The following is a 6445-nucleotide window of genomic DNA, read 5'->3' on the forward strand; positions in this document are numbered from 1 at the left end:
TATATATATATATATAGTAAATATGAAGAATAGATCAAGGAGAATGTTACCCACTCTTGAGCGGCCACCAGCACGGCACCTGCCTTTTTCCTGCCCCATTCCTGGTAATCTGTTAGATTCCCAGTTACTGTATGTCTGGACTTGCTACGCTTGCTAGTAAATCTATGTACCTTCATTTTATCAATTAATCCCTGAACTGATCCTGTCTGCACTGTCGTCTGCATTTGAATCTTTTACCTGGTTGCCTCGCACACACGGATTTGTTTTTCTTTTGGTGTATCATCACTCAGCACTTTGAGTGTTTATTCATTTATCCCAGTGTGAGTGTGTACCTGTAGTTTATCACACCCAGCAAATATACACTACACTATATAATCTAAAGGTTACATTGACCTACCACCTCTTTTGCACTTAATTTCCTCTTCTCTTTGTATCCTTTGTTTTCTGCAGGACAGACCTATCAGTTAAAAACACTTCAATAGATAGGAGTAGTTGACTCAGACAAACAGGTTTGTCTCAGAGGAATGAATGAGCTTCTATGTGTGACTGTTTGAAAGCAGGCCAGAGATGATTTGTTGACAATGTAGTACAACCACATAATGTGATTTACATGCAGGCATCCTTTCCTGTAAACTGAAATTGAACTGTAAAGAGAAAAAAAAGTCAGACTATAACTATAACTCTGTTTTAGAGACATATAATTACGGTGTAATGGGGTATAGCAGGGCAATTTTGTATTCGTTTGTTAGATTAACCTCCTACACTGTATTAGTACTGATCTGGATTGGGCTCCGTCTCTTTCATTCCTTCCTTCCCACCGCTATGGCCAATTGAACTAATTACAAGATCCTATTAACCCTGTTTTAGCCTCCCTAACTGGTTGCCAGTCAGTTTAAGAATTGATTCTAAGATTATAATAATTAGCACACTAGCCCCCAGGATCTGAATTGCTGCTCCCCTATGAGCTGAGCATCCCGTCTCGCTCAAGACTAAAGGTGACAGGGCATTAAAGGGAGGGATCTTCAGCTGTGGAACTCCCAGCCTGATGATCTGAGCCTTGCAGAATTAGTTGCATCTTTAAAATAAAAACCAAAACAAGGGTTTTATTAATTCTACCACTATTATTTCCCTTACCTTATCTGTTTTTTATTATCTCCGCCAGACGTAAGCATAATGCATTTGATCATGTGCATATCTGTCTGCTAATCTTGCATACAACTGGACCCATCAGCCTAATTTCAGTATTCAGGTTCAGTATAGATTCTTTTGCTGGTAATACATTGTGGAGACCGCCTGCCCTAAGCTCCCTGTTCCCCATCCACATGCCACACCTGCCGGATATGTACATTCTACTGAGTTTGCTCTTCTAGTTATTATTATTGTTGGTTTTATCTTTATTGTTGGGTATTTTATAGTTTCATTTTTGTATTTTAATTGTCTGATTATACTTGCCTCAGTCCTGAAATGTTATAAGTGTGCCATGTGAAGCACTTTGTTTTTAAAAGCACTGTATAAAACAAGTGTATTATTATTATTATTATTATTATTATTATTATTATTACTGTTAGTATTCTTTCTTTATGAAATCTGTCCTAGTTGGAGGAGGTGGAGTTTTGTTCTTTGCACAGATATGATTTGCTGCTGTCTCCATTTAGCATCACAATAAGTGGTTGTCATGAGCAGGAGAATGGATGCATTCTACCAGCCACACAATCTAAAACCATATATGGCCAGAGCTGCATGTTGTCTGTGCTTTCCACAACTGGCTGTTGACCAGCTTCAACTAAAGATGCCTTTTTCTCTTTATTCAGGGTTTCCCACCTCTCCACAGCCTTTGTTATCTCAGTGTGAATTATTAACTCTGGAGAGACTCTGTGAAGGTTATCTCATCTGATTGCTCTCCTCATGCAGGAAAGCCCAGAGCTGAAGATGTGTCTAAGTCACCAGAGGATAGACAGTCCATTCTTATTCCAAAGACGTCAAAATCCGACGTACACTGTTTGAAACCCAATGGGCTTTCATGTAACTCCAATATAACTCGTCCATATCAGTTGATGCAGTGAGAGTGTGTGTTTCATAACGTTACTTATGTGACTTGTGAAGCGATTTGTTGCCACAGCAATGGTAATGTGACTTGCAAGTGTGTCATGTTAAATACTTTAACCCAAATCATTGTGTTTTCCTACACCTAACCAAGTAGTTGGGTTGCTTAAACCTAATCAAACTGCCGATTCACAACATTAACCATGTGTTAAAATGGCGTCTCATACAGAGGCTAAAGGATACCTTGTGCCTCTGTATGCACTGGGCGTGACAATGTGACAATGTGTTGGGATAGACCATTGGTGTGTACCAAATTCAAAAAGGCTACAGTCAAGACATATGATACAATGTAGAATAGACAGTGGACTACTCATACTGCATAATAATCAATATTGAAAATAATTTTTTCATGTTTAATTTAATTTACGATTTACGTATAAATACTTTATTAATCCCAGGGGGGAAATCATGTTATAATCCAACTGTATTGCCAACATCAACATTGAATGTTAAACTCCATAATAGATATAAAATTTAAATTAAACATTTTAATTTTAATCATGATAAGATTTTCTTAGTACTATTTTGTGAAATCTGTTGTGATGTCAACTATTACAAAACTGACCCTTGATGAACATAAAAGATGCAATTCCTATTTAATTTTCAGTATAAAATAATGGACATAATTTAGTTCAAATAGAAAAATTATAGTTTGCATTTTTGCTGTCATTATCCAGTAGTAACTGCTCGTAGGAATGACTTTGCGTTAACACACATTATTGCAACTGTGGCAGATGTTGTTTTGGTGGGCCAGGGCAACACAGATTGGACCTATACTCTCTCTCCGACATTAAAAATGCTGTGAGATGCCGTGTGGGTAAATTCTCTTCCCAAACACATAGGGTTGTGATAGACCTAGAAAGCTTTGCACATGGATTTGTTGCATTAACTGAAAAGTGTTTCCCTTCATTCAGGTTATCTAATATTGAAAATAATTTAGGCTGGGCTAGATCAATGTTTGACACATCCCCAGTTTTTAAATTTAGTTGTGTCTCAGCTATTCTAAAGCCACATGGGATTGCCTTGCTTGCTTACTAGAAGAAATGTATTACATATTTAGCCCAAAAACTAGAACACTGTAGAAGAGGAGCGGGAGAAATGTATCAATAATGAGGAAGAAGCCTTTATTTTAATGTGATTGTTCAGTGCGAGTGTCTGCTCAATATTGATGACAGGAAACAAAGTGTGGCCCTGTAGAAAAACACCTCATGAATGTTTCTTGCTGTGTTAATAATTTGGATATGCGCTGCTTATTTCTTCATGAGACACTACAATGTGGTACACAGAGTGGTGAGACCCAGGGCTACACACAGCATGCCAGTCATCACTGCATCCAATAAGAACTTCCATAAGTACATCAGGAGGAATAAAAAACAAATTTTTCACCACTATATAGACACCTTTGGGCCTATACCAGTGTGGAGGGAATGCACTGTGGATGTGTCATCTCCAAACTGCCTAAGGTAGAAATCACTCAACAACCACAACCCTGGACTGCCTCAATAAAAGAAAAATCAGAACTCCAAGATCAGCTTATGAGCCTAACATGGCTGATCAGCAAGAACTCAATCATGAGCTCCAAAGTCTTTATAACTAATTTTGTGAGCTGAAAACACCTGAGCCAATGGTGAGGTGAAGAAAGATGCATAAATATATGCGAGGCCAGGATCATTGGATTTTTGATATGCAAAGTAAATTCGTCATGATTAAGATGTAACTATCCTTCTTATTCTCATTCTAATAGAAAAGAGATCAGTGGCGTATCCAGGACATTTTTACTGGGGTGGCCAAGATGGGACACAAAGCTAGTGTGGGGTGGCCATGGAATGCGAAGTTTAATGCGTATACGTACGCAGCCGACCGTGGTTCGAATCCCGGTCCTTTGCTGCATGTCACATCCCCTCTCTCTCCCATGATTTCCTGTCTCATAACTATCAAATAAAGGTGTCTATGCTGGTAAAATTGGTGCAGAAGGAGGGGACAGTCTAAAAAAGCACTATTTTTGATTTCTCAAACCAAAGTGGCCAGTCCAATTTAAGGTTCAGACTGTATTCATTCACATCAATTCAGTTTATTGTATAAGCGCCAAATTCATATACCAACAAAGTACTCGCAGACAGCTTTTCCAAATAGAGCAGGGGTGCTGACAGACTTTGAACTCCTTATCAAACATTCATTTACCAGAGACCCAACAGTAACCACCATGAGGCAAGGCACCTTGGCACGGCGGCTAGGAAAAACTTCCTTTTAAGAGGCAGAGAAAACTCGGAGCGAGAGCGCGCGCGTGTGGGCTCTAGGGTGCGTGGCCGTCTGCCTCGACCAGTTGGGGTGAAGAAGGGGAGCGGAGCGCGAGAGAGACAGACAGACAAGACAGACAGAAAGACGGACAGATTGCAACACAACAACAGAGCAACAAGCTACACTATAGTCAGTGCTGATCATTGATGAACATGCCAGATGACTAGACACAAATGAAAATGCTTGCTGCTAGAAGGCAGGATTGCAAAACATAAGAACCCAAACTGGCTTCCCATATCGGGAGTCACATTCAGCAACGACAGAGCTTGGCAAGACCACGTACTCTAGAGGACTTTGGTGTGTGGTAACCGGGCTAGGCACATTTTACTGCGAAACCATATTTAAACAAGACTTGGTAGGACAATGGTCAGTACAGTCCACCAATTAATGACCTTTTATGAGGCTTTCATATTGTAGTGTTATAAGTGATTCAACAAAATGTTAATAGCACCTAATAGTATCTCTTTCAAATGGCGATTCTGGGGGGTGGCCTGCCCACCCCTGAAAACCTCCATTGGCCACCCCTGGTGGGCCACCCAGATCTAATAGGTAGTTGGTCAAGTTCGTCAAACACCAAGAGAAACAAGGAGACAATGCTGTCAACAATTGATGAGCGGCTGATCAACTGATTTTTGGCAACGTTTTTACATTTTTAGACCTACCACGTAAGATAGGTCGTAACTCGAGGCTCGTGAGAGCTGATGTTGGCTGCTCCAGCGGACGTTTCGGGCCGATGCAGGGTTAGTGTGACCCATGATGAGGAGGCAGCACTGCACCTGCTGCTGCTGGCTGGCCGTGGAACAGCAGGCGAGGACTGGGTCACACCACAACACTCAATAAGTACAAGCCGAACGAGTAACAAGAATGCTGAAGATTCGATTGAAGAGGTATGGTAATTTAGTGTTTAGGTGTATATCGTAGTCCCTCTGAAATCGTGTTAGAAAACTTGGGTATCTAGGTGGTAAAGAGTGGATAAGAAAGTGGTGAACCATTATGTAGAAGAACGTAAAGCCTTTGTGTGGGAAGATGCGGCGGATACCAATGTAGACATAATTTCAGCACATTGTTCGACACCTGCTTTTTCGTTGACATTTTAATCGGAGTCAAACGGCTGGTTATCTTAAAGGTTCCAGAGCTTCTACGAACCAACCTGTATTTTTGCACCACGCTGATTCTAACCCAAATTTCGACAATTGAATTCCTGCCTTGATGGTTCGTGTAGTGTATTACCCTTAGAGGTTCTATGAGTGGTGATTTATATTTAACACTAGGCTCAGCCTCTATCTGGCACTCGTGTGTTACTCATGTATGTAGAACTGGCCGCTCTCATTGTTCGATTGTGAGGAAGTGTTTGAAAGTTTACGGATAGAATACGTTTATAGTATATACTTTGTTTGGAGTTCAAAGATTGTTTGTTTATGTTACAATTCTGTTTATTGTCATATTAAGTACATAATTTACTGAAGAAGCATCCTTAACCATTTATATTATATGTCTAAAACCTGTTTAAATTTAAACTCTTTAGTTTATGCTGAATCCAAAAGCCAAAGTTTTCACATTTATACCCTTCAATCAGGGCCTCTGACATAATACTGTCTGGGTTTGAAAAACCACTTTTTGACCATTTTCATACATCACAAGGCATCCTATAGACATTGACATTATTCCAGTCATCAGCCATCATCTGTGTTACCTGTATTGTTACCGTATGTACTCACTTTTTAAGAAGGTCCTATCTTTAAGCATTTTGGTTTGCTCTGTTGCCTGGATTGCGTGTTTTTATGGTAACACCAAAAATGGCCGCCCTCAATAGTAAAAGCACACAGGTACAATACAGGTCACACAAGATGATGAGCTGAGTACCTGATAAATGTTATTCTATAGGATGAGTTAAGAGCAGTTAATTTGGCTACTCTAAATCTAACTCTAATTTGTACCCATCCTGAACCATAATTACTGATTGAATTAGACATGTTAAAAGAACCCAGAGATACGGACTGTGATAGGTGGAAATGAATAAAAATGACTTTTTAAAAAAAAAATT

The sequence above is a fragment of the Morone saxatilis genome, unplaced genomic scaffold (genome assembly GCF_004916995.1).
Source record: "Morone saxatilis isolate NCDOM2014 unplaced genomic scaffold, NCSU_SB_2.0 Contig15, whole genome shotgun sequence".
NCBI lineage: Eukaryota > Metazoa > Chordata > Actinopteri > Moronidae > Morone > Morone saxatilis.